Here is a 26,051-nt window from a genome sequence, read left to right as displayed (position 1 = left end):
TCTTAAAGGACAAAGGAAGGTACGACTCCAAGTTAGAAGATACAGAGTGGGTTGCTGCCCTTGCATTTTAAGTGGACATTACCGGACACATGAATGCACTGAACACAAGTTTACAAGGAGAAAATCAGCTAATTTGTGAAATGGCTGAAAAGGTGCAAGCTTTCACTAGCAAGCTTCATCTGTGGGAAAGACAGCACTCATCAGGGAACACAGTCCATTTCCCTACTCTGTCTACTGTGCGAGAACAGAATTGCAAAGAATATGTTTCCGTACTTAGTGCAATAAAAGAGGAATTTCTCAAGCAATTTGGGGATATATCATATTTATCCCAAGCATTTGAATGGTTCTCGAGACCATTTGCTGTTTCTGTAGATGATATTCATCCCAATTTGCAAATGGAATTAATAGATCTACAGTGTAATTCACGTCTGAGAGACAAGTTCCTTTTGCCAAGACGTGTAATAGACTTTTATCACGACTTTCCACAGCAAGAGTTTCCTCGTCTCCATCGTGAAGCCGCGAAGATATTGTCAGTGTTTGGCTCGACATACGTTCGTGAGAGATTTTTTTCTGTTATGAAAATTAATGTCTCGGTTCAGAGCAAACATCAGTGATGGAAATTTACGTAACTGTTTGCGTTTGTCTGTATGTAGAAATTTTGTTCCAGACATCAAACGCATTGTAAACCCCACCTGTGATAATTAAATAAAACGTGTCGTAGGTAAAAGACACTCTTTCAAACCATGATTTCTTTCAAGCACTCCTACTAACCTTATTCCTTCATTCAGTAAAGCAAGCTAGGAAACAAACCGCATTACAGAGGAAGGAGTGGAGAGACGGTATGGTGGGGAGGGGAGCGAAGCGGGTGGCCAGCTTGCCCCTGTGTGCACGCGGAACACCTGTTAACTGCACGCGTACAAGTGCACCGCACACGTGCAGGATTCCTGCCCGCCCCTGGTGTAAGTCATTTTCAGCCAGATGTCGGGATACTTTTGATCACGTAGTGTATTACGACTGCTTGTAACAAACTCCACAGTACTGACCGGATTCGATCGAACGTACGACTCCAGCGCAAGCAGCGTTTAACACTGTCAATCCACCGTTCCTCAATGTTATTCGAAGGTTCCTTTTATTCGTAGCTTCATTTGCCAAATGTGGCATAACCCAGAACTGTGTATCACTGCTCATAAGACGTGTAAATAATATTAAAATTGCTGTAAAAGATGTGTGAAGATACTGAAACATCACAAGGTGAACGCTGGAACTGTTTCTTAAACATGGCTGTCTTTGATTTGTTTTCTCGTCATTGCTCCTATAAGTTAACGCTTCATATGTAGTGGCTTCTTTATCAACAGGACGTAAAATTCTTACCTTCTGAGTTCTATAAACATACATTATATACATTATAATGGCTTCATCATTAAGTGGTACACGAGTTCAGCGTTTCAGCCGCTGTGCCAAGTCCCTAGTCGGAGCTGCATACTTCGCAGTAAGTTTAACACGGAAGTAAACACTGCGCTATGTATACTTCTGCAGCTAGCAGCTCGCAGCTTGCACGTCGCTTTACCAACTGATAAGAAGTACCCTGCCTGCCTCGTCGCTAGGTTTCACGCTAGGTGAGGGTTAAATTAATTGTGGCAATAAAGTAACGTAACAACCGAACAACAAAATGCCATATTCTCTCCATCTATGATTCATAAAAACGACACACCGCAGTCGAACAGTGTAACATGAAATTCCACTTTGTACGAAGTACGTTATTGTTCTGGTCTTCTATCTGAAGACTGGCTTGATGTATCTCTCCACGTTTGCCTACCCTAAGCAAGTCTCTTCGTCTATGAATAACTGATGCAACCTACAAGCATTTAAACCAGCTTACTGCATTCATGGCTAGGTCTCTCTCTCTCTACACTTTTTACCACCGACTCTTTCGTCCATTACTAAACTGACTGTTCATTAGTATCTCAGGATGTGTCGTATCAGTTGAGCTCTTCTTTAAGTTTAGTTGTGCCATTCTTTTCTCAAGTTACATTCAGTACCCCGTCATTAATTATTTGGTCTACCCATCTAATCTTCAGTATTCTTCTGTTTGCTTCCTGTCTGAAATGCTTATCGGTAAGTTTCACTTCTGTGCAAGGCTGCATTCCAGACAAATATCTTCAGAAAATAATTCTTAACACTTAAGTTTATATTAGATGTTAACAAATTACTTTTTTCAATAATTCTTGTTTTGTTGTAGTCAGTCTTCACTTGAAGGGTCAGGACAAAAAACCGGGTAACCCAATTTTTATGAAACCCTAGAAAGAGCGATTTTAATGTTTCAATTGTTATTACATCAATATATAAGAACATACAATATTTTTATTTCATAAATTAAACTTATTTGGTGGATAAAATGTTGAAATAGCGTTATTGGCAGTCGGAGTGGTCCCAGAACGAATTAACTTCCCAAAACACAGCCAAACGTCACTTTGTAAAGGGAAAGAAACGGATACTTCAAGCGGAACAGCGGTAATGATTTTATAATAACCACGACTAACCGAATTTTTTGGTTGTGAAACTACAGTGGTACTACTCGTATCACGAATATTTAGCCATGGGGCAGCTGACTGAAGAACTTTACAGCACCAGGAGGGAAAAACTCAGGCTTTGCAAATCTTTATATCTTAGTCTGAAAATGGAAGGAGTTCTGGAATAAAGAACAGCATTGTTCGAGTTAAATTACACCGAGCAGAAGGTAGCTGCAAAGCTGTTGTGCACTGGACAAGTATGAAATTCTGAAGTTCAAAAAATGGCTCTGAGCACTATGGGACTTAACATCTGAGGTCATCAGTCCCCTAGAACTTAGAACTACTTAAACCTAACTAACCTAAGCACATCACACACATCCATGCCTGAGGCAGGATTCGAACCTGTGGCCGTACCGGTCTTTCCATATCCGCATTCAGTGACGCCTTCGGGCTGAGGAAGACACGGCGGTTGGTCGCTCCGTTTGGCCTTCATGACGTGTTCGGGTGGAGTTAAGTTTATAGGCAGCTCAAACAGCCCGTCCGTTGGTTGACATTGTCATGGTGTCCTTATGATGCCAGTTTACATTCTTCTGTAATAAGTCATTTGACTTTCAGCGTTCGGCAATGGTTAGTTTTAGATGATATAATCTCAATAGGATGAGTTTTGAAAGGCTATTCTGCAGGGCACTTTGAGTACAGAAATGTTTTACATTTCTTGATTACCACTGACCACAGTCAAAGGAGATGGCTTACATATGGATCCTTCGATCATTTCCCTGAAATCTTCAGGTGTTGTCATCAGCGCCTTTGCTTTCCACAATCCAACATTTTTATCGCAGTTTAAATACGAATGACCATGCACAGGGAAAGTAATATTTATCTTGTTTCAGGCCACTAATTTGATTCAGAGCAACATAATGAATGATGGGAACATTTTTATTTTCACCATCAGCAGAATCACAAGATATAGAGGATGATTCAGGAGGAATGGTCAGTATTCAGGGGTATGACAGTAAACAATTCTGGTATACATAGGCTCTAAAACACATACCTTAAGAGCTATGAGCATCACCTCATCTTCGATACGGTGAAACAAATCTCTTCTACTGCAAGCTCTTTGCTTTCTATATTTTGGCAGGAAGGAGTATGGATCAAATCAAGAAAAAATTGTCTGGTAAACAGTGGCTTTAAAGTGTATACCTTAAGATCTGTGAACACTTGTTCGTCTTCGCTACGTGAAACACGTCTCTTCTAAGGAAAAAGTGCTCATAGTTCTTAAGGTATGCATATTAAAGCCCATGTTTGATAGACTTTTTTATTTAGAGTGATCGTTCCTGTCGTATGCCTGAATATTGACCATTCCTCCTTGGACACTATGTCCTCACCCAAGGCATGAGTGATAAAGTGGAAAAAAATGGCGTCACTTCATTTGCGCCCTTTTTCGCAATTCAGTCAAGCTAAGCATTTTTTTTTTTTTTTTTTTTTTTGCCTGGTTGAAGAACATGGATACTGAACGAATACATCGAAAGTCGCTGCATAAAGTAAGTGTAATTGGTCACCTATTTGGCAGGGACACGTTTTTTGCAAAGTCTTTGCGGATAGCCACCTTCTTTTTGTTTTTCCTCTCCTCCCATTTACTTAGGGAAGAGACTGCGTAGGAATTGCGTTTGCTCTGCTTCTCGTGACCGGATGAGTCATCACTGACCTGCCTGCTTCTTTCCGAAGTAAAACTAATTTACCTGATTCTTTCCCCTTAAAGTAAAACTTCCAATTCTAATATCACTGGACTCTCTTGTCTTTTCTCCAGTTTTAGCCTCTCAACAGATGCGTATGATAGCCTGAATCTAACTATACCAGTAACTCAGTTTCGAAAAAAAGTGACATTTCTGGTTTTTTTATGTCTTCTCTACTTCGGATATCATCACTTATTTTGCTGCCTAAAAGGCAAAGATCATCTGCTGTTTTTAGTATCTCATTTCATAATTCAGTTGCCTCTGCATCGCATGATTTAATTCGAGTACATACTGTTAGCCTTGTTTTACTTTTGTTGATGTTCATCTTAAGGACCTATATAACAACGGTGCAATAATATATGGCAAAACTAGTACACCGTTAAGAAAAATCAATTTGTCGCGGTTTTTTAACGGTTTTCGAGATTATGTCTCACAACAGAACACTAAACAACTTCACAAGTTTTCACAGCTCTTACGAAAGGCAATGTCACATGAGGAAGATTGGCAGGAGAGAGAAGGCGACTGTCCAGTGAGATTTTGAACAAGAACTACATGATTTAAACATTTAACGCGGTGAATGGCAAAAAGGTGAAGATCACGATTATTACTCATTTCTTTGAAGTGCGGCTCTCTCATTTTTACTTTAGGTGCTAAATGTAAAGGAATATTAACAATAAACGTATAAAATGCTCGCGGAGAATTAGCTATGAAAAGCATAAGCAAAATGGGTGCCGCATTTGTCGAATGCTGAACGAAAACAAACGAGGAAACGAAATCCTCAGCAGTCTTGGACTTTTATATAAAAAAAAGTGCAGCATGTCGTAACTGTGAGTGAGACATGGGACAGCTGCGTCAAGCCGGAAAGCAGTTGCTGGAAGCCAAAAAACAAAAGCCAAGTAGATATCATCTGCCGAAAAGGGTATGATATGTTTTTCTTGAGGTACTGAATGAATTTTTCTTACTGATGATCTTGCGAAGGATAAAACAATTACCAAACCAAACTGATGCAAGAGCTCTTGTTTACAAAAGAAAAAAATCATCTTTAAACAGTGAAATCAACCTGCTAGAAAGATGGTTTGGAGGGAGATTATCATATGAATTGTTGAAATGTTTAACATATAGTCACGTTTGCCACACGACCCTGCCTTGTACCTATCCCTAGATATAAAGAAAAGTGTAGCTGAAAGGAGTTTTTAGTCTAAAGACGTTTTTGTAGACTTCCAGGACTGCACTCGGGGTATGAAATCTGCACGCTGGTAAAATACTGGATCGAGAAAATTGTGAGTGTGGACTACATTCAAAGCACGTTGGTCCACAGTCAGGTCCTAGCTTGCAGCTGATAACGTTGCGGAAGCCCTTAGACTTCGAGAAGCCGGTAAATCAACTCTTTCTTCTTCGGTACATCCGTCTTACGACAGCTCAGATATCGACTGAATCGTCTGTCCTTTCCTCTGACCTGGACCTCGTCGTTAATCTGCCGCTGCTTCGTCCGTTTTGAACGTCATTCAGCGTCCCAAATCTTCTTTCTCCGCTGCCTTCCCTCTCTGCTATACTTCCTTCGATGACTACTCGTTGCAAACACTTTCTCAAGATATGTCCCACCCAATACGTTTTCCTCATTTTTATCATCTACACTAGAAATTTTATTCTCCTTTCTTTAGAAGTGCTTTTTGTCGGTTAATTTCACTTTTAGTGTTTATCTCTGAGACAAAACTTCAAAGCAAAGTAAGTATTTTTCCCGTTTCTTATCGACTGTCCATGATTAGCTGCTACATAATACTGCAAAAAAATTGTGGCGATAAACATTTCACCTTTTCGTAAGCTCTTTAACCCAAAGCATTCTGGACTCGCATTCTGGAGGACGACGGTTCAAACCCGTCTCCGGCCATCCAGATTTAGGTTTTCCGTGATTTCCCTAAATCATTTCAAGCAAATGCTGGGATGGTTCCTTTCAAAGGGCACGGCCGATTTCCTTCTCCATCCTTCTCTAACCCGAGCTTGTGCTCCGTCTCTAACGACCTCGTTGTCGACGGGACGTAAAACACAAATCTCGTCCTCCTCCAAAGCATTCTACTTCTTATTTCCTCCACATCTCACGTGAGCAGTTTTGCTAAGTATCTAGAAGTTTTTAGTTGTTACTAGGTATTAACTTCTAGTGATATAGTGGCGGAACATTCACGTTTCCTAATGCTCATTACTTTCGCCTATTTTACGTTTAGCCTCGTTCCATGTTGATTTCCAATTTTTTAAGACTTTGTCGCTCGCATCTCAGTGAAGTGTACACAGTCGAGTCACATTAATGTGACCACCGCCTGTGCTCGAAGTCAACATGCAATTACCACTCACAGGCCGCAGGTGGCAGCACTAGCAGCTGAGGGTACATAAAGCGTGAAGAGGGAGGACGGCGAAATTGTGTAGTTGTTGTCGCATAGCGGAAACGCAGCGATTTATCTGACATCCAGTCCGCCCCGATAGCTCAGTGGTCAGCGTGACGGATTGCCGTCCTATGGGCCCGGGTTCGATTCCCGACTGGGTCGGGGATTTTCTCCGCTCAGGGACTGGGTGGCGTGTTGTCTTCATCGTCATTTCATCCCCATCCGGCGCGCAGGTCGCCCAATGTGGCGTCGAATGTAATAAGACCTGCAACAAGGCGACCGGACCTGCCCCGTAAGAGGCCTCCCGGCCAATGGCGCCAAACGCTCATTTCCATTACCATCTGACATCCAAAAGGGCGTGATCATTGGGTTTCGTGCCAAGGGTGGGAGCATTTCCAAACGGGTGAGTTTGTAAACTGTTCGCATGCCGCCGTCATGGAAGTATAACGTACATGCAAAATGGCTCTATCCAAAGCCAACAGGGAGTGCACCACGGGCCCTAGAAGACAGGGATGAACAACAGCTGCGGAGATGTGTACGGGCGAATAAATGTGCAACTGACCGGCCAGACGTACCAAGGGGCTACCAATACTATCTGCTGAACAACCGTTCAGCGAACATTGCTGCGCATGGGACGTCGTAGCAGGTGTTCGGTTCAGGCACTGACGCTGACTAAGGCTGGAATTTGCATGCCGATACCGCACATGGACGTCCACTGAATGACGACAGGTGGCTTATCCAGATAAATTACGTTTCATACTCCATCGGGCAGCTGGTCGTTGGATCGTCAAAAGAGTTCAAGCCTGAAGAGGGAGCGTGCTGGTCTGTGCAATGTTTTCGTGGCTTTCTCTCAGTGGTATCTTCATTCTAGGAGGCACAATGGATCAAAACAAGTATGTGTCTGTCCATGTTGACCTCCACATGCAGCTTGTTTTTCGTCGATGGCATCTAGCAGCAGGACAGTACGCCGTGTCACACAGCTTGCAGTGTACGTGCGTGGTTCGAAGAGCACCAGGGTGAGTTTATCGTACTCCCCTGGCTCCCAAACTCCCCGTATTTAAACCCAATCGAGAACTGTGGGACCGCCTCGTTCGGACTGTAGGCGCCATGGATCCTCAATCGTGAAGCCTAGCACTTCTGGCCGCGGCATTGGAGTCTGCGCGGCTCCACATCTCTGAAACTCACGGACCCTCTTCCTGCACGTCTTCAGCAGCCCGCGCTGAAAAGGGGTTCTTAAGGCTTATGACACGTGGTCACATTAATGAGACTGGGCAGTGTTTATCATGTCCTCACATGCTAAATGAGACTCTATTACTGTACGACAAGATGACGTACAATAAATTGACATAATTTATACCAGTTCGCGGTGTTCAGAGTGTAATTTTTGACATCCTATATATATCATGGTAAAAGTTTAGTAGGTTAATGAACTAAGAGATGATAATTATCTAAATTATCGAGGCTGACAGTTTAGCGCTGATCATGCTTCTTATATGGGTTTTAGAACACCAACAATATAGCTCATAGTTGCAATCAGCGCTTTCGCTCTGCACTTCTATACTTACTCTTTGGGAGACGCGATTCTCACCAATGATGAAAGCTTCAGAGTCGTTAAGGAATTAACAGTACTGCGGTTCCGAAATAATGATCTACTGTATGAGACCAGCACTGATGGGTCGTAGGAGCATTGAAATCGATTATATAATAAAATGATGAGCATTTATTTGCATTCGGAGGCAATTAATTATTTTCCTTATTTGGAAATACTTATTTGGAAATAAACTGCCTTTTCCTGCTGCCAGTTACTTTATTTATCCCATACGCGTTTCGCCTTCTCCTGTTCTAAGGCATCATCAGTGGGATCTGTAACGATACAGTTTTGTTAGTTTTAGATTATTAAACACTTCACTTGGCGACTTTCTTGTAAAAAAAGTAATTACTTACGATTTGCTTATCTGCGTTTCCTCACATCTGGTCTGGAGGTCGCACTACCACTTTTATCACTCCCATATAATCACATATTTGTGTTCTCGCCTTCCACACACTGTTCACCATGTTTCTCACCCTTTTTTGTGGTGGACTATTGTTCTTTTGTCACTCGATACAATTATTTCGTCGTACACTGTTTTTCACAACGTAAATATTGCGACTCCATTACGTGTTTCATCATTTTTGTATGTTTACCTATTTGTTGCAAACCTAACGAAGTATATGTTCGAGACTAACTTCTACTTACGATGTTTATACAGTGTGTGTGGATGAGTGAGGGAAAGAGGGGGAGAGAGCCGATGAGTGTTTTCTTTTAACTGTTTAATAATCTAAAACTAACAAAACTGTATCGTTATAGATCACACTTATGATGCCTTAGAACAGGAGAAGGCGAAACGTGTATGGGATAAATAAAGTAACTAGCAGCAGAAAAAGGCAGTTTATTTCCAAATAAGTATTTATATGCTTGCTGCGGAGGATGGCCACACAAACAAACTTGTTATTATTTTCCTACTTGATATCAAGCTTGTAAGGCCACAAGACTCTAATAATCCTATCAGTGTCACAATAGAAAATGAAGGCAACGGCTTGAAAACAGCTACATTGAGATTGCTGTTTCTTACTTGTGTAAAAGAGAACAAATTCGAAAGGCACCATAGTCACTGTACAAAATACTAGTAAGTCGCTTTAGAGCATTGTAAATGGTTTCAGCTGGTATAAGGCAGTCATGTGACCATCCGCCGCTGATTAAGTCATAGCAGTGAAACGGCGTGAGTCTGCCAGTCGGTTCTACAAGTCAGCGCAGTAAGATCGGGACCGAAGAGAATTAGGGTCCCGCATCGAACATGTGACGTCACACTAGTCGGCTTGTCCGCCACACTTTGCGAATGCTCGTCTCCGTGTAGGGCCCTCAGGAAATCAATATGTAATTGAAAAGACACCCACTAAAGGTCTTAACTTTGCCGTGTGCTATCGAGAGCCTGCATGCGTTAAAACGCACAGTCAAGAATTATTAAACTCGTCTGAAATAATTATCCTCTCGCCACCTGGAGACGGCTGCTGATATTTGTAAGACCTGAAATGATACGCGCTGTGGTGTACGCGCCACGGCGTCTTTCTCGTGGGCCTCGAGTAAGATGGGTCGACTAAGACACGTGACGGAGTGTCAGGATGTGCCCAGAAAGTTAACACGAATGAAGTTGCCTGGCTTCTTGGTGTGTCAGTGGAGACTGTTCAACGTGCCTGCGAGGAATGGTGTACCACTCAAAGCCATATAACTTGGCACAAGAACCGTGTGAAGTAAAAAGATCATAGCTGAAGGTGACCGGAGGCGAATGAGACACCCTGTCAGTGACAGTTGGTGCTGAAACCCGACAGGAAATGCGTCGTTACTGAATGCATCTACAGCTACATCTACAGCGATACTCCACAATCCACATTAAGCGCATGGCGGAGGATACCCCGCACCACTACTAGTCATTTCCTTTCCTGTTCCACTCGCAAACAGAACGAGGGAAAAGCATCTGTCTGCATGCCTCCGTATGAGTCCTAATTTCCCGTATCTTATCTTCGTGGTCCTTATCCGCGATGTGTGTTGGACGCTTCAAATGCCGGTTCTCTAAATTTTCTCAATAGCATTCCTCATAAAGAACGTCGCCTTCCCTCCAGGTATTTCCGTTTGACTTCCCGAAGCGTCTCCGTAACACTTGCGAGTTGTTCGAACCTACCAGCCCGCCTCTGAATTGCTTCGATCTCTTCCTTTAATCTGACCTCGTACGATCCCAAAGACTCCAGCAGTACTCAAGAAGAGGTCGCACTAGCGTCCTATATGCGGTCTTCTTTACAGATGAATCACGCTTTCCTACAATTCTCTCAATAAACCGAAGTCGACCGTTCACCTTTCCTATCACAACTCTCTCATGCTCGTTCCATTTCACATCGCTTTGCATCGTTACGCCCAGATATTTCCACAACGTGACCGTGTCAGGCAGGACACTAGAAATGCTACATCTGAACATAATGGCTTTATTTTTCCTACTCATCCGCATTAACTTACGTTTTTCTACATTGAGAGCTAGCTGCCATTCATCACACCAATAAGAAATTTTGTGTGAATCATCTTGTGTCATCCTAAAGTCACTCAACTTCGACGCCTTACTGTACACTGCAGCACCATCAGGGAACAATCGCAGATTGTTGGCCACTCTGTCCGACAAATCATTTATGTACGAGTATATAGAGAATAATAGGAGTCCTATCGCACTTCCCTGGCGCGGTCCTGACGATACCGTTCTTTCTGATGAAGACTCACCGTCGAGATCAACATAAGGGGTTCTATAACTTAAGAGGTCTTCGAGCCACTCATGTATCTGTGAATCTAGTTCATATGCTCGTATCTTCTTCAACAGCATGCAGTAGGGCACCATGTCAAACGATTTCCGGAAATCTAGAAATATGGAATCTGCCTATTGCCCTTCATCCATAGTTCGCAGTGTACAATGTGGGAAAAAGACGAACTGAATTTCGCAGTAGCAATGCTTTCTAAAACCATACTGATTCGTGGACAGAAGCTGCTCCGTCTCAAGAAAATTTATTATATTCGAACTGAGAATATGTTCAAGGATTCTGCAACAAACCTTTGTAAGGGATATTAAAAAACAAACACAAACACCCTCCTAACAGCCTTGGAGACCCAGCGGTACCGACCGGCCGCCGTCTCATACTCGCCCTTAGGCGTCACCGGATGCGGATACAGAGGGGCATGTGGTCAGCATACCGCTCTCCGGGCCGTTGTTAGTTTTTGTGACCGGTGCCGCTACTTCTCAGTCAAGTAGCTCCTCTATTGGCTTCACAAGGGCTGAGTGCACCCCACTTGCCAACAGCCCCCGGTAGACCCGGTCGGTGACCTATCCAAGTGCTAGCCAAGCCCGACAGCGCTTAACTTCGGTGATCTGACGGGAACCGGTGTTATCACTACGGCAATGCCGTTGGTTTGTTAGGGATATTGTTCTGTAATTTTCCGAGCGAAAATTGCGAAGGGAACTGTATGCAATGGACATTTTGAGTCGGATATTTTCCAAAGCCCATTGCTCACAGTGGCAGACAAGGCTGTATATCTTCTATTGGACAAACCGCTCCGGACTGGTGAGTAGCTGATTAGAGGCATCCAAAGAGTCGCGATTTTGCCTCTTTCCAAATGAAGTATTAAACCTGCAAGGCATGGAGGGTGTACTTCAGACCGGAGGTGAGTATGTGATTATTTTGCGTACTCGGACCCACTGAAGTAATCGTAAACATGAACTTCGATCCAGAATGAGATTTTTACTCTGCAGCGGAGTGTGCGCTGATATGAAACTTCCTGGCAGATTAAAAATGTGTGCCGGACCGAGACTCGAACTCGGGACCTTAGCCTTTCGCGGGCAAGTGCTCTACTAACTGAGCTACCCAAGCACGACTCACGCCCCGTCCTCACAGATTTACTTCTGCCAGTACCTCGTCTCCTACCTTCCAAACTTTACAGAAGCTCTTCTGCGAACCATCAGAACTAGCACTCCTGAAAGAAAGGATATTGCGGAGACATGGCTTAGTCACTGCCTGGGGGATGTTTCCAGAATGAGCTTTTCACTCTGCAGCGGAGTGTGCGCTGATATGAAACTTCGATGTTTATTTCTACAGTCTCACTGGCCAAGTGATGCCCTCTCCTTTACGTCTTCGTGATGAGTATGTTGCGGAAATCCTGTCTTCCAAGATGAGAACAGATCTGTTCACAGAGCTGCATGCATATGTGTTTTGTTTGACAGACACTCAGGCGCTGCACAGAAACTCAACTGGCCCACTAAATCACCCGATCATTGAAAATGCCTGGTGCTATTTGGGACAGGAGGCGAATCTTAGCAAGCAACATCTCAGAAAATTTTATAACTATATGGGATGAGACCGTCATTGTTTGGCTTAAGCTGAATATAAAAATTTGAGGATTTTCTGTCTTGCCGAATTGCAGACATTATCAGTGATAGAGGCAGTGTTAAACGGTGTTGTGTTAGGTAAGTGGCTCCTGAGCTTACCTTATTTCACTGCGTCCACAACCTCAGTAAATTCTTCGAAGCCGATCCTGAGACGATGCAGGTGGCAGCTACGGGCCCAGTGCATTACATCACAACGTGGGAGAGCCTCGATAAGTCGGAGAAACGCGTATACCTGTCCTGTGGCAGGGCAGCGACGCAGCAGCGTCCTGTTCTCCGATCGCAACAGTAGACTGCGTGCGTGGTCACCAAGACGCGTTTCTGCGGAACAGGATTCGGTTGTCGTTGAGTTCAGCGATCCCGCGGAACCGGTCTGCGGACGAGAGCGGAAGATAATTTTCCCGGTTGACCTCCGCATGCGTGCTGCTTTGAGCTCGAAACCTTTTTCTTCAGAACACTTCACTTGCTCTTGTTCCAGCGCCACAAGGTCAAGCATTGTTATGTAAGTCCGTAGGCTTCCGTGGCCGTCATGATTGATGGTAAAAATCTTCTGAGCATTTAGGATAACTATTTCGAACCACCTTTCTGGCTCCACTGTGTGGAGGACACATTTGCTGTATGACCACACAACAGGGAAGAGCTACGCAAATTTCACGGTTTTTCGGACAACATTCATCCGAGAATCAACTTAACCGTGGAAGTGGAGACTGAGGTCGGCCACGGTTATACGTGTTTCCGAGTACTTGTTGAATGGTTACTTTCGGAAAAGATGGATGAAAGAATTTGCATTAAAGTTTGCTTGAAAATGGAATAAAGTGCAGCACCTCATTCTAAATGTTGACCGGGTCTTTTGGCGAATCTTCTATGAGTAAGACAGGAGTGTACGAGTGGCATAACCTTTTCAAAGGAGGTCAAGAAAACGTTGAAGATGACGACCGTCCTGGACGCCCTAGCACATCAATTACTGATGACAATGTGGAAAAAGTAAAGAAAATGGTGAAACTTCCTGGCAGATTAAAACTGTGTCCACACCGAGGCTCGAACTCGTGACCTTTACTCTACTAATTGAGCTTCAGTTCTTCCAGGAGTGCTAGTTGTGCAAGGTTCGCAGGAGAGCTTCTGTCAAGTCTGGAAGGTAGAAGACGAGATACTGGCGGAAGTAGAGCTATGTGGAGAGGTAGTGAGTCTTATTTGGGTAGCTCGGTTGAATATTATTATTAGAACACTTTCTCGCGAAAGGCAAAAGTCCTGAGTTCGAGTCTAGTTCGGGCGCACAGTTTTAATCTACCAGGGAGTTTCATATCAGCGCACACTCTGTTGTAGAGTGAAAATTTCATTTTGAAAAGAAATTGGTTCTGGAAAATCGAATAATCATCATTACAGAGTTGACTGAGGATGTCGGCATGACCTCTGGTTCACGCCAAGCCATTTTTTCGGGTGTTTTGGACATGAAACTCGTAGCAGCAAAGTCCGTTCAGAAATTGTTCAATTACGACCAAAAAAAGACACAGCGTAGACATCGCTCAGGAATGGCTGAATAAAGTCGACAACAATGCAGAACTTCCAAAGAAGGTTGTAATAGGTAACGAGACATGGTTATACGTTTATTACGTTGAAGCCAAGCGCAGTCGTCCCAATGGAAACTGCCTGAAGAGCCAAGACCGAAAAAAATTCGACAAGTTTGATCACATGTGAAGGTTCTTCTCGCTGTTTTCTTCGATTACAATGGGATAGTGCATCATGACTTCGTGCCTTATGGTCGTACGGTTAATAAGGAATACTACCCGGAACTTACCCGCCGTTTGCGTGAAGCAATCAGGAGGAAACAGCCAGACTTGTGGCAAAACGACTCGTGTAAATTACATCACGATAATGCTCCCATTCACACCTCATTGCTTGCTCGTGATTTTTTGGTCAAAAACAAATTCGTTAGGTTGCCTCAGCCACCGTATTCGCCAGACATGGTCCCTTGCAACTTCTTTCTATTCCAGAGACTGAAGAGAACCATGAAAGGACGTCGTTTTTCCACCACTGAAGGACATGAACCCTAGAACGAAAAGTGAGTTCCAGGAGTGCTTACAAGATTGGGACAAGTGCTGGCACAAGCGTATTACTCGTACATCTGAGGGGAATTGCTTTGAAGGGAACAAAGTTGATATTAATGAAGAAATAAAGATTATTGAAGAAAAACAAAAATTCTTGTTACTTTCTGATCGCACTTAAGTACAGTTTCAACAGAGATGACGGCTACAGGCTTCCACCTTCGTGGCTACCGGCTCTTGCGGAAGTAAACACCCAGCCACGGCGAGCAAGCAGCGTTCAACAGCTACCGGAAAACAACCGAAGCGGCACAACAAAAATAGTATTTTGCATTCCCCCTATCTCACAGTGTCTGCTTTCAGTATTTACTCAATTACGACGGCCCGCCAACAGCAGCCTGGAGTTTTTCTACCCAGTAACTCCATTTCCCAGTAAAAGTGCGTGAGAATAGCGCTTTATATGCGAACACGACACTTTATTTCGGTGTTCAGCTATCCAATGGACTCCTGAAGAAGATCCTAGCAGACGTATAGAAACGTCGAACAGTGAAGAAGTTTGAAGAGGAATATGTATGACGCGGTCTAACGACTCAGACGATTTTATCATCAATAACAAATCTTGATTTGGCGTTACATTCTCAAACGAGCACTGTACCTTCATTGCCTTCCAGAAGTATTCAGATTATTATATGTAACAGACCTATATTATTGACCGGAAGGTGACGTCACGAACCAAGATCGATTTGCGGTTTTTCTTTCTTTATGCGATATGTTGAACTATCGAGTTACTTCGTAGGAGCTTCGAGTGATTCGAACAGATCGATGTTAGGTTCCTAACAGCATTTTACCTGTAAGTGAACATACTAAAAAACCTTCTGGAAGAACATCATTGGCTGTACCCAGGGAAATCCTTTATTTCACTGGAGCACAACCGGTTTCGATCTTCTTGGTTATTATCAAGTACAGAGTAAAGGACAGGTACATTACAAATGTCCAACTGCGTCCCATGTGGTCATATAACTGAACAGTTGCCTGTGTCATATAACTCGAATCAATGTGCCACGATAATATTACAGAGTGGATGTATTTTATGTCACGGTGTAGCATTAAGTTTCATGTCTCAGAGTATGTTCTTCAAGATTAGCGGCATATTCACGACACCCAGAGGTGGGTTTTGCACTTTTCTAATCAAGTGGCCCCTTCCTACAACACGATTCCTCTTTACACATCACCGAGCGAGGTGGCGCAGTGGTTAGCACACTGGACTCACATTCGGGAGGACGACGGTTCAATCCCGTCTCCAGCCATCCTGATTTAGGTTTTCCGTGATTTCCCTAAATCGTTTCAGACAAATGCCGGGATGGTTCCTTTGAAAGGGCACGGCCGATTTCCTTCCCAATCCCTCCCTAACCCGAGCTTGCGCTCCGTCTCTAATGACCTCGTTGTCGACGGGACGTTAAACACTAACCACCACCACCACTTTACACATCAGACACGCAGGGTCGACGTCTGATGTTATGGGACTTGTGCGTTAAGGAATAGTATTTATTTTACCTCTTCGTAAATCACATGTGTTTACGTACTGCATCGTTTATATGTAATCAAAATCTGTATTGGGAAATATGGATGGCAATTAATAGCTATCGAGGGCTACAAAAAATGAACCTAGGGTGTCCAGCGTATGCCAGCCGCGGTGGACGAGCGGTTCTAGGCGCTTCAGTCCGGAACCGCGCGACTGCTGCGGTCGCAGGTTCGAATCCTGCCTCGGGCATGGATGTGTGTGATGTCCTTAAGTTAGTTAGGTTTAAGTAGTTCTAAGTTCTATGGGACTGATGACCTCAGATCTAAGTCCCATAGTGCTCAGAACCATTTGAAGCCATTTGTCCAGCGTATCAGATACTTGACTTTCAATGCGGTATACCGACTCCTTTTTTCTCTGTCGGTTCCCTGCTTTCCCAAAGCATCACAGTAGTGATTGCCTGATTCTGAAAAAGTGAAAATGGTCCATACTATATAATTCTGCCAGTTATTCACTACTTTCATGCGGATTTCATTCATAAACTTGCCTGCACTTCGTGCAACGATGCTGTAATTTGGAGGGTTAAGGCTTCTTACATTCTGAAATTCTTAAGCTGTACTTGAACTTTCTAGAGAGCCGACACTGCGGCGACTGAACATCACTGCCTCAAGCTGTAGACTCACTTGATAAACTACGAATGAAGAAGTTAGAAACACATTCATCCGCAGAACCAATGTAGAAACATGAGCTGTACAGTTCTAAGAAAAAAAAAGTGAATGTTCATGTAGATCTCTAAACGATGTTTCGTGTAACTGTAGCGACCCCTACCATGTGCAAGTAAAAATGGGTGCCCCGGAAAGACTGCAAACAACGAAAAGGAGATTAAAACTGTGTGCCGGGCCGAGACTCGAACTCGGGACCTTTGCCTTTCGTGGGCAAGTGCTCTACAACTTTCCCGCGAAAGGCAAAGGTCCCGAGTTCGAGTCTCGGTCCGGTACACAGTTTTAATCTGCCAGGAAGTTTCATATCAGCGCACACTCCGCTGCAGAGGGAAAATCTCATTCTGGAAACATCCCCCAGGCTGTGACTAAGCCATGTCTCCGCAATATCCTTTCTTTCAGGAGTGCTAGTTCTGCTGGTTCGCTGAAGAGCTTCTGTAAAGTTTGGAAGGTAGGAGACGAGGTACTGGCAGAAGTAAAGCTGTGAGTACCGGGCGTGAGTCGTGCTTGGGTAGCTCAGTTGGTAGAGCACTTGCCCGCGAAAGGCAAAGGTCCCGAGTTCGAGTCTTGGTGCGGCATACAGTTTTAATCTGCCAGGAAGTTTCATACCAGGGCACACTCCGCTGCAGAGTGAAAATCTCATTAACGAAAAAGGACTTTCGCGGTGACAGAGTGGTTCTGCAATCAGACAAACTGGAAGGGCGATTAGTGTTTTATGTTGCGCCAACGACGAGTATTAGTGATGGAGCCCAAACTTGTATTGAGGAAGGTTGGGTAAGAAAATCGACAGTGCCATTTTCTAAGAAACCGTCTCGGCAATTGACATTAGCGACTAGAACACATGTGCCCTGTATTGCGAGGTTCTCATGCTGCAGCACTAATCTAAAGACAACTGTAGATCCAGTGATTTTTTTCACGTAGAATTAAAGAAGGAGAAAGAAACTAGGGAAAGCAAGGGGAATCTAAATATTGGTGGTCGGAAGGGGATACGAATCGCTGACCTCCCGAACGAGACTCCAGTGTATTCATCCTTCGACCATCTCTCTCGGTTTTTGCCTTGGACACTAATTTACGTCCTTAATGTGAGCATCTAGCTCGTCATGCCGCGACGCTACAATACGTCACACTATTCAGTGACACTTACACAGACATACAACATATACAGGGTGGTCACAAAACGGTCTGAAAAACCTTTAGGTGTGTTTCAGAGTAGGTTGTGCTGAGAAAAATTGTTAAGAAAAAAATTAGATACGGTACGCAGTCTCCGACTTAACTGGCATTAAAGATAGCCAACCAGGCTGTTGCGCGCGCAGATTCAAGTGGCCCGCCAGATACCATTACTATCAGTTGTTCTCACAGCGTAGACGATAGCCCACGCGACTGCTCAGCCCAAGGCTTGGGTTCGATCTTCACTACTGTCCCACGTATAAATTTTTTTCGCTGTTGTTCGATTTTAGGAAGCCAAACAAAGGACACGTTTGGCGACACCGTCTCTGGCAGGCCCCTTGAAATTGTGCGCACAACGGTCTGAATTTTTTCTAAACAATTACTTTTCAGCACAACCTACTCTACAACACCCTTACAAGCTTTTCAGTGTTTCTCTGTATATGCTATCCACATACTATCTATATATACTATCCACATACACAGTTTTAATTTTTGGCTTGGACATCGCCCTAATGATGGACAGTGTCCGAGAAATACACTACCGTTTGTGGAAATTGTAGCACCAAGGAGGAAACGTATGAATTCAATTTATTTAATACCACAGGTTAGGTACATGACAAGTAACAAATGATTACCTTTTCAAATCTGTACATGTCCTTTGAGCCCTACTATTCAGTATATCTAGTGGTCACCATGCGCTGCAATTACAGCTCTATACGCCGTGGCATTGAATCAATAAGGCTCTGAATACATTCCTGAGGGATTTCCCTCCACACAGTTTGTATCCGAGTCCACAAATCCATGACACCAATTACTGGAGGACCGTGACGCACCAGGTACCGACCAATCATATCCCAGACATGTTCGATGCGCGACATGTCTGGCGAACGTGCAGCCCAGGGAAGCAATGGTACCCGTCGCTTTTCGAAGAAGGCCTATACATTCTTCGCAATGTATGACTAGACATTATCCGTTAAAATGTGGCCTGTGGAGATGCCTGAAGCAGGGGGAGTATCTCAGGCTCCACAACCTCCGTTAGGTACCGGTTGCTGTTCAAAATGTCCGTAACATGCATGAAGCGAGATCAGTTGTTGTAACCAATGGCGCCCCAAACCATTACACGTAGTGTTTGTCCACACCATCACACTTGGTGTTTGTCCGCTATGCCCCTCTACAATCCAGTTTCCCCGGCTGTGTTCACCAAGGCGGCGTCGAACTCTATGCGGACATCACTCTCGGACAAGTTGAAGTGGAACCCGTCAGAGAGCACTACATTTTGTCACTCAGTGCGTCAGTGTCATCATTGACGTGTCCGCTGCTCTCTACGGCGTTGATGGGTTTTGGTCAATGGAAGCTGATACAATGGCATGCAAGCCACCACTACAGCCAGCAGGAGACGGCGGCGAACCGTCGACGCAGACATGTTCACACCCGTCCCAGTGTTCCAATATCGCGCCAACACTGTGGACGAAGCTGTTATGGCCGTTACGGCCAAGCGGACATGATGGATGTCATCTTGCACTGTGGTCACATTATGTCATCCAATACCCTCTCGGCGCGGTTATGGCCCTATTCTCTCCGCTGGTTCCACATATGCTTCGCCGCTGTAGCAGGTGCCCTGTACGAGCCACAGTGTCTTGGAACGAGAGACACACTTCGCGCAGACCATTCGTTCTGCGCCATTCGAACGCTCTCACATGCCGATCTTTCATGTACTGTGGCAGTTAGTTACACATTTCCACTTCGTATCGGAGTGTTTTATTTATTACGAACAGTAGTGCATACCGAGTGGGTATAATTAAACTTTTCGTATGTAACATGTTATAACACGTAAACTAATTATCGTACAAGTACCAAACTTGGTAGCATTAATGTCCAGAGTATGGGGTGCACGATTCCTGTGCGCCACAGCACCGCCGTCCAGTTCCAACTATGGGCGCCAAGTGCCGTCATCAGTGAACGTGGTTCATAGTCTCACACACCTGACCAGTTTCAGTGCACTAGTTGAAGTGTCAACATGAGCTTGGGCAAATGGAGCAGGGCATTATTGGTGAAGCTGTATTATCAAAAGAACAGTAATGTTCAGCTGCACTTCGAGAATATCGCTGGCTGAAAGGATTACAGAAGGGTCCTCTTTCTCCACCTGCTGTGCGGAGCATCATGAAGAAGTTCGAATCAGCAGGAGAACTGGGCGTCGCTCAGGGGAGAGACCGACGACCGGTTGCACCATAGGTGGTTGACGAAATCGCTGTTGCTGTGGCACACACCGCTACGCGCAATTCCCGATCGCCGGGCAGTGCGCGTGCTGTGTCACGACAGCTGAACATCCCGAGATCCACTGTACGGAAGGTGCTTCGAGCCATTCTCAAATGGTATCCGTACAAGATCCATATCGTACAGCAACTTGCACCACAGGACGCACAACGACGTGTTGACTTCACTCTCCACTTTCTCGCAAGGATTGAAGTTGACGACGGCTGGCCCTGGACAATCCTATGGACAGACGAAGCTACATTTTCTCTGACGGCTGAGGTGAACGCACAGAATTACCGAGTGTGGGGATCTCCACTTCCAGTCACTGTGCATGAAACTCCTCTGTATGGCGAACGTGTCACAGTATAGTGTCGTTTCACGGCTACGTTCATCATTGGCCCATTCTTTTTTGAACAGGTTGGCGCTCAACACCAAAGACGTGCACTGTGTACCGAGCGAGGTGGCGCAGTGGTTCGACACTGGACTCGCATTCGGGAGGACGACGGTTCAATCCCGCGTCCGGCCATCCTGATTTAGGTTTTCCGTGATTTCCCTAAGTCGCTCCAGGCAAATGCCGGGATGGTTCCTTTCAAAGGGCACTCCCGAATTCTCTACCTGTCCTTCCCTAATCCGATGAGACCGATGACCTCGCTGTCTGGTCTTCCCCAAAACAACCAACCAACCAACCAACCAACCAACCGTGCACTGTGACTGGCCAGTGTTATTGCGATATGCTTCGTCAGCATGTCACAGCCCCCCGCATCCCTACAGAAGAGAGAGGCATTGAGCTCAACAGTTTTCACCCAAGATGGGCCCCCACCGCACTTCGCTCGTGAAGTTCACCTGCTTCTCCGAAACACATTTGGGTTCAAAAATGGTTCAAATGGCTCTGAGCACTATAGGACTTAACATCTGAGGTCATCAGTCTTCTAGAACTTAGAACTAGTTAAACCTAACTAACCTAAGGACATCACACACATCATGCCCGAGGCAGGATTCGAACCTGCGACCGTAGCGGTCGCGCGCTTCCAGACTGAAGCGCCTAGAACCGCAAGGCCACTCTGGCCGGCAACACATTTGGGAACGATTGAACTGTCACCCGATCGTTTCAAATTCTTCGCCGGTACGATCACCTGATCTCACTCCCTGTGGTTTGCGTGACCCTGAACGACAGGATTTACCAGGGGAACATTCACGCATGGGCTTATCTGAAGAGCAGCATATCAAGAAAGGTAGCCAGCATACGTACGGACGCTCTTCATTGTGATGTGCAGAATGCAATTCTGCGCTTTCAGACTATTCTGGACACTGATGCCATATTGTGCCCCTTTGGTAGCAGTAATGGCAGCGGTATTATGTACTGTAGCAGCACATTAAAAGTGTTTCAATTGAACTGATTCCGCATCATTTCTCTTCCCCATGTCCTTGGTATTAATGCTACCAAGTTCGGTACTCGTACGGTAATTAGTTCCCGTGTTATAACGTGATAAATCTGGAACGTTTAATTATAACCAGTCGGTATATAATGATATTTCATGCACGAAAGGTTGAAAATATTATTGTCTTAATATTTGCTCTATGAATACGAATATTTGTCATTTCATGTACAATATGACTACAGCATAAGAACTTTAATCTGATTTCATGACTGGTAGAGATTGTGTAAGTTGTAATATACGGTATACTATACGGTATGCGATTATGTTGTATATGCACTGCTGTAATGTAATTTTTGGAGCATTTTGCTCCATGAACAGTTGTAGTTAATGATGAGGCTGGCAATCCAGAAATAGATTATGCAAGAAAAATTCAAAAACTTTCTTCTAGTCAGAGGCTAATTTATTTGTAACTATCTGGGCACCCAGCGTCGTCTGGGTATGTACACTCCTGGAAATGGAAAAAAGAACACATTGACACCGGTGTGTCAGACCCACCATACTTGCTCCGGACACTGCGAGGGGGCTGTACAAGCAATGATCACACGCACGGCACAGCGGACACACCAGGAACCGCGGTGTTGGCCGTCGAATGGCGCTAGCTGCGCAGCATTTGTGCACCGCCGCCGTCAGTGTCAGCCAGTTTGCCGTGGCATACGGAGCTCCATCGCAGTCTTTAACACTGGTAGCATGCCGCGACAGCGAGGACGTGAACCGTATGTGCAATTGACGGACTTTGAGCGAGGGCGTATAGTGGGCATGCGGGAGGCCGGGTGGACGTACCGCCGAATTGCTCAACACGTGGGTCGTGAGGTCTCCACAGTACATCGATGTTGTCGCCAGTGGTCGGCGGAAGGTGCACGTGCCTGTCGACCTGGGACCGGACCGCAGCGACGCACGGATGCACGCCAAGACCGTAGGATCCTACGCATTGCCGTAGGGGACCGCACCGCCACTTCCCAGCAAATTAGGGACACTGTTGCTCCTGGGGTATCGGCGAGGACCATTCGCAACCGTCTCCATGAAGCTGGGCTACGGTCCCGCACACCGTTAGGCCGTCTTCCGCTCACGCCCCAACATCGTGCAGCCCGCCTCCAGTGGTGTCGCGACAGGCGTGAATGGAGGGACGAATGGAGACGTGTCGTCTTCAGCGATGAGAGTCGCTTCTGCCTTGGTGCCAATGATGGTCGTATGCGTGTTTGGCGCCGTGCAGGTGAGCGCCACAATCAGGACTGCATACGACCGAGGCACACAGGGCCAACACCCGGCATCATGGTGTGGGGGGCGATCTCCTACACTGGCCGTACACCACTGGTGATCGTCGAGGGGACACTGAATAGTGCACGGTACATCCAAACCGTCAGCGAACCCATCGTTCTACCATTCCTAGACCGGCAAGGGAACTTGCTGTTCCAACAGGACAATGCACGTCCGCCTGTATCCCATGCCACCCAACGTGCTCTAGAAGGTGTAAGTCAACTACCCTGGCCAGCAAGATCTCCGGATCTGTCCCCCATTGAGCATGTTTGGGACTGGATGAAGCGTCGTCTCACGCGGTCTGCACGTCCAGCACGAACGCTGGTCCAACTGAGGCGCCAGGTGGAAATGGCATGGCAAGCCGTTCCACAGGATTACATCCAGCATCTCTACGATCGTCTCCATGGGAGAATAGCAGCCTGCATTGCTGCGAAAGGTGGATATACACTGTACTAGTGCCGACATTGCGCATGCTCTGTTGCCTGTGTCTATGTGCCTGTGGGTCTGTCAGTGTGATCGTGTGATGTATCTGACCCCAGGAATGTGTCAATAAAGTTTCCCCTTCCTGGGACAATGAATTCATGGTGTTCTTATTTCAATTTCCAGGAGTGTATTTATTCCAGTATTGTGTTAGTCCATCTCCTCCTCTTTTCTTCCTCTGTCCATCTTTTCTCACATCTCTCATCTCTCCCTTTCTCTGGTCGTCTACCCCTCCTCCTGTCTCTGTTCATCTCTTCCTTTCTGCGTCCACTTCTCCCTCCCCCCGCCCCCCAATCTGTGACCATCTCCCCATGCCCCCTGTCTGCCTGTCCTTCTCCCCCTCCCCTTTTTCTCTCCAAATTATCATTTCCATCCCATTAGTAAGTTGCTCGTCCTAACCCCCATCGTATTTCTTTCCGCAAAGTAAGTAACTTGTGTACTGAGGTTGGCTGAAATCTATCTAGGGGTTTAGGAGGAGATTTTTATCTGCGGTTTTACCCGCATACGTATATGCCACATATATTTAACATAATTCAGTCATATTTGTACCCATATTTCAACGGTATCTGTAGCGAATTTCGCCCTGCAGTTTGGTTTTCACGCAGGTCAATGTTTATGAAGTCATATCTCCTCAACCACATGTCGTACAACGACATAATTTCTTAGTGCATCCAATGGTGTATGTGGATACCGTCCGCGAAATGTGTTACGAAGTAATAAATTAAAACTTCACGCACGATTCGGCAATTTTTCACGCATCTCAGTATCTATGACGTCACGTCTCCTGAACTATATGTCGTACAATGATATAATTTTGTAGGTACATACAGTGGCGTATGCGGATACTATATGCGAAATGTTTTGGGAATGTAGTAGCAATGTAGTAATAAATTTAAACATCATGCATGATGAAGCAGTTTTTCACGAATCTCACTGTTTATGGCATCATATCTCCTGAACTAGACGTCATATAATGATATAATTTTGCAGATACACTCAGCGGTATATGTGGAAACTATATGTAAATTTGTCGCAAATAGATAATGAATAATTAATAAAGTTAAATGTTATGCCTGACGCGGCCGTTTTACTGCATGAACAGCGAAAATACAGTAAGCGATAAACTTTTTTCCTTTCGTAGTTTTGTGTGGGTGGAAGGGAGAAAAAGCTTGGTAAAGGTTTGAAATTCTGTGCAAAGTCTGTTACAAGTCACTAAGCGCTCTCATTTCGAATACTGGATGAATAAAGTCTGGGTATTCGCACGCCGCTGGTTACACTTCTTTTTCATCCCCACCCCACTCCTTTGATACGTAGGTGGTTGTTACATCCATAGCTATTCTTTCTATACAGTAAGTAATATGGATACTAGGTTCCGATGAAATGAGTCCAATAATTATGAGGATACTGTTTACGGCATATCTTCTGAACTAGAAGTCATATAATGATATAATTTTGCAGATACACTCAGCGGTATATGTGGAAACTATATGCAAATGTGTCGCGAATACATAATGAAGAATTAATAAAATAAAATGTTATGTCCGACGCGGCATTTTTTACAATCTGTATGGATTGTATGATGAAGAGTAGGCTGACGTTTAAGAGCCTTATCAGAAGGAATTAATGCTCAAAGAAGTGAGACACGGAAGTTCTAAGGAACGGAGTTCTCTAGGGCTATACATACTGCTGTAAGGAATAGCTCAGTAGGCAGTTCAGTTGAAGAGAAATGGATATCTCTAAAAAGAGCTATCGCAGAAATTGGAAAGAAACAGAAGAAATACTTCAGTTGAGCGCTGAAAGAACGAAGTACAAAATTGTTTAGGGAAATTCAGAAATACAGAAATACAAGTCACTTAGGAATGAAATCAATCGAAAGAGCAGAGAAGCTAAGGCGGCACGAAAAATGTGAGGAAATCAAAAGGAAATGATTGTCGTCAGGACTGACGCAACATATAAAAAACTGAAGTCAATCTTCGGTGAAAATAAAGGCAACGGTGATAACGTCAAGAGTGCAGTGGAAAATCCACTGTTCAATGCAGACGAGAGAGCAGATGGGTGGAAAGAATACATTGAAAGCCTCTGTGATGGGGGTGGGGGTGGGGGGGGGAGGGGGGGAGATTTGTTTGATGTGATAGAAGAAACAGGAATCCATTTAGAAGGGCTCCAGTGTTGGAATCATATCAGAATTTAAGAGAGATTTGGGGGATTAGAATCAAATAAGTCACAAGGGATAAATAACATTCCATCAAAATTTCTAAAATCATTGGGGAAAGTGGCAACAAAACGACTATTCAATTTGGTGTGTATGGCGATATACCATACGACTTTCGGAAGAATATCATCCACACAATTCCGAAGACTGCAAGAACTGACAAGTGCGAGAATCATCGCACAATAAGATTAACAGGTCATGCATCCACTTTGCTGACAAGAATAATATACAGAAGAATGGAAAAGAAAACTGAGGATCTATTAGATGACTATCAGCTTGATTTAGAAAGGTAAAGGCGCCAGTTCTGATGTTGAGGTTGATAATGGAAGCAAGACTGAAAAAAAAAATCAATATTCGTTCATAGCATTTGTAGACCTGGAAAACGTGTTCAACAATTGAC

At 44.7% G+C, this 26,051-nt stretch overlaps 1 protein-coding gene and 1 pseudogene across 1 annotated transcript in view; both read right to left on the bottom strand.

Moving 5' to 3' along the window:
- LOC126481468 (transmembrane protein 229B-like) overlaps positions 1 to 26,051 on the bottom strand; it is a 180,137-nt gene that overhangs the window by 104,186 nt on the left and 49,900 nt on the right. The gene's annotated exons all lie outside the window — the stretch shown is intronic.
- On the bottom strand, positions 11,481 to 11,599 carry LOC126482907 (5S ribosomal RNA; annotated as a pseudogene).

Source organism: Schistocerca serialis, chromosome 5 (assembly GCF_023864345.2).
Source record: "Schistocerca serialis cubense isolate TAMUIC-IGC-003099 chromosome 5, iqSchSeri2.2, whole genome shotgun sequence".
In the NCBI taxonomy this organism is placed as follows: Eukaryota; Metazoa; Arthropoda; class Insecta; order Orthoptera; family Acrididae; genus Schistocerca; species Schistocerca serialis.
The sequence above is the reverse complement of the archived record's forward strand: the minus strand, read 5'-3'. Positions and strand labels throughout refer to the sequence as shown.